This window comes from Lolium rigidum, chromosome 6 (genome assembly GCF_022539505.1).
Source record: "Lolium rigidum isolate FL_2022 chromosome 6, APGP_CSIRO_Lrig_0.1, whole genome shotgun sequence".
In the NCBI taxonomy this organism is placed as follows: Eukaryota; Viridiplantae; Streptophyta; class Magnoliopsida; order Poales; family Poaceae; genus Lolium; species Lolium rigidum.
In genome coordinates, this window is record NC_061513.1 from 112,351,004 (window position 1) to 112,354,439 (window position 3,436).

Below are 3,436 nucleotides of genomic sequence, written 5' to 3' on the forward strand. Positions count from 1 at the left end.
AATTTTGTATATCCCCTATCTATGATCAATGTGAAGAACTATCTATGAATTCTCCCGGGTTTTACATTCTAAAAAATACGGGGTGAAATAAGGGATCTATTAGACGGAATGGTTCATGCGTACCAATTTTTTTTGATACAGGGCCCTGTATTCGCTCGATACGGAGCGAGCAAATACAGGATCTGTTACACATGCTCTAAGACGGGCAGCATAAACATATTGTTCCAATTGCCAGATGCAAGATCTGTCTTGCGGCAAATGAAGATCTGCGACATGCACTTATCATATGTGAACATGCACGGAGGTTTTGGGTGGAGGCAGAGTCCTTGATGGATATTAACTTACCAAATCTCCATCCTCTTACTTGGTCTCGTGATATCACGTGCGACACAAGGTTCCCTGACTCGGATCGCGCCAAGATAATCACTGTTATGTGGGCGATTTGGAATTCTCAAAATAACTGGACTCATGACAAGGGGAATTTTAACCCTGCTCAGTCTGTCAAGATGGCCAAGGAAGCGCTTGCAGTTCTTCAGATTCCGAAGAAATTTGCACTATCTCTTCCTGGTTATGGATGGCGGCCACCTGATGGCAATGCAATCAAGATCAATATCGATGGTGGTTTGTCTTGTGAAGCTCGAAGGGGAGGGGTGGCTCGGTCATCTTCATCCTACCTTGGAGCCTGGAGTAAACCCTATCAGGGTATATCTGATCCTCTATTATTGAAGCTCTAGCATTGAGAGATGGTGTTATCTTTGCAAATCTCAGAGGATTTTCTGATGTGGTGATGGAAATAGATTACTTGGAGATTGTCAATCTCTGGAATTCTCGTCATGCCTGTCGCTCGGTCGTGGCACCAGTTTTATAAGAAGTTGGAGAGTTAGTTCGTAGTTTTAGTTCGTTTACTACTCCCTCCGTCCCATGGAAAACGTCGGAGCGTCTATTCATTTTAACTTTTACAGAAAACGCCCTAGGAATTTAATTCTTCTCCGTTTTGGTCCTTCCAATCTGAAATCCAAATCCCGATCTTCTCCGCATCCGTCCTCCCCGGCCGTCCCTCGCCGCCGTACGCAGCTCCGCCGCCATCCACTCCCTCGCGGAAGGCGGGCGACCTGTGCCGCTTGTTCTGTCCGGGCCGGTGGGGCGCAGAGGAGCTCCCGCCCGACTCGGCCTGCAACCCCCTACCGACTCCGCCATGCCCACGTCCGGCTCACGGCCGTCCGCTCCCTCTCGGAGGGAGGAGCCCCTATGCAGAGGAACTCCCGCCCGACTTGGCCTGACCCCAGCCGCCTCCTCCACGCCCACGTTCGGCTGCAGTCGCTCGCCTCGCTGGAGCAGACTCGCGCGGAGGTGACCACCAGCCTCCACAGCTCTCGCCCGATTAGGTAGTTCACAACTTGTAGAAGAGGACCTCAATTGTCGGGCATCATATCGCAGAAGCAGCAGCTGCAGCTCCCCGCTCTGCCGCTTGCCTTCTGCAGCCGCAGCAGCATCACCTGCTCGATGTGCTCGTTGCCACCGGCACCGCGGACACAGCAGCTTGCAGCCAAGTCCGTGCTGCAGCAGGGAGGGAAAGACCTGCTCCCCGTCTCGTCGGCAGCTCCAGCTCGACATGGATTGAGGTCTTCTTGTACAGTTCTACACTGGCATTGCTATGTTCAGTTGAAGATCATTACAAACATTAGCTCATGGGTAGGAACATCATTGCAAATATTACCTTGCTTCAGCTTTTCTCTAGATAGCTTAAGAAAAAGAGCAACATATGGAGTTCCAGAACCAGTTTTTTCATGCATTGGATTCACTTGCAAGTACCTGGTAAATTTGCAGAAGTGCAATAACTCAAAGTTAGAAAACAAAGAAGACAATGAGCGAATTAATGTGCATGTTGCAGTTTCAAATAAACAGGCTATGATATTCATGTGCATGTTCTTGTTATAAAGTGTGCAAAGCGTAATGCAAGGTTATTGGCCTATCGATCATACAACTCTGTAATAATGTCAGTACTCAATACGTAGCAAGACCTGAAGTATTAAAATGAGACATGGGACTAGCAGTAGATCAGTAGATCAGTGCTCAGGACCAATAATTTTAATCGCAACATGAGACATGAGACATAAAGCATTAGACATGAGACTAGCAAGTCCTCTATCGGACACGAGACATGCGACCTGTAAACCATTTAATCACGACTCCATGCCAACAGTCGATCTCACACACTAGAGCAAACACAAAGAAGGCAAGGAACAACACTGGCACTACCTCTCCGGCTATCTCTATCTCAAGTATGGCATGATTTTCTATCCACATTGTGTATTCAGTTTCAGGAAAGTGTGAACTCGCTTTAGAAATCATGGCAGCGCAAGCAGGTTCAGGTTCAGTTTCAGCTATTCCTTGCCAGAGCTAAACTGTTCTAGGCAACCTATTCAAACTTGCACTGCACTAGCTGGAAGCAATGGCCAACTTTCTAACAATTTATCAATATAATGCTAAGCAAGTTACTCTGCACTCTGGTTTCAGTACTACAGCATCATAATCTGAGCCAAACATAACACAAGGTAGCAGTACATATGGAACCAGGCAGAAGATACGTATTCCTCCTTATAAGAGTGACATATTCAATACACGATTAGCTAGTCATCTTGCTAAGTCATTAACATACACTTTTTCAGAATAAAGTCTAAGTTGCAACTTTGCTCTGTTTGAGCAAATGATAATCTTATTAATAACAATAGGAGAATATAATGAAAGATTTTCCCCAGAGGAAGGGCCATTGCAGAAGGTATTTGATTATAAGTAAGAATATTGCGTACAGTTGGCCCTAGCATCAGGTACAGCAGCTCTAATCTTAGGGGAGGGTAAGGAACCCATAAACAATTGTGACATGAGTAATTTCTTTTTGAGCTGTAAAAAGTTACTTGCATTAACACACCTTGATTGTAGAAGCAACATGAGCAACAGCATGGGACATGATACCACCATCACCACATGGTATAAGGCTTTCCTTCAAGGAATTGAACTGCAACAAGAACCTACACATGATACGAATTCAGCTATCAGACACATCAGTGTGTCAAAATGTTAGGTGTTGATACTATCCTACAGGTTCTCTCACAAACAGAATGTACTCAAGCTTATACATTAACCCAACCTGAAGGCCGGGCAGTATAGGTACGACGATATCCAGGACCAAGATCTTCAGCTCCAGGGAAGAGGACACAGACATGGGGTAATCTGGATGGCAGAAAACTCCACCAGAGACAACATGGATAGGGTCGAAGCACACACAGCTAGCGAAGCAGCCTCGGTCCAGACTTATCTCCCTCGTCCCCTTGTTTGGAGAATACCGGTGACTATCCGCTCGGTTGCTCCCACACCTACCAAACAAATGAAAACATTGCAGTTACCATCAACGATTTGCAGTTAAGGTGCATTTCCA

The 3,436-nt window shown here is 46.2% G+C and overlaps 1 long non-coding RNA gene across 1 annotated transcript; it reads right to left on the minus strand.

Annotated features, from left to right (window-relative positions):
• Positions 1–1,786: 1,786 nt before the first annotated feature.
• On the minus strand, positions 1,787–3,195 carry LOC124663584. Its single transcript, XR_006990402.1, has 3 exons — positions 3,149–3,195; positions 2,930–3,029; positions 1,787–1,812 (listed from the first exon to the last, which is right to left on the minus strand). It is a non-coding gene; the product is annotated as an uncharacterized LOC124663584 (long non-coding RNA).
• Between the last annotated feature and the right edge of the window lie 241 nt (positions 3,196–3,436).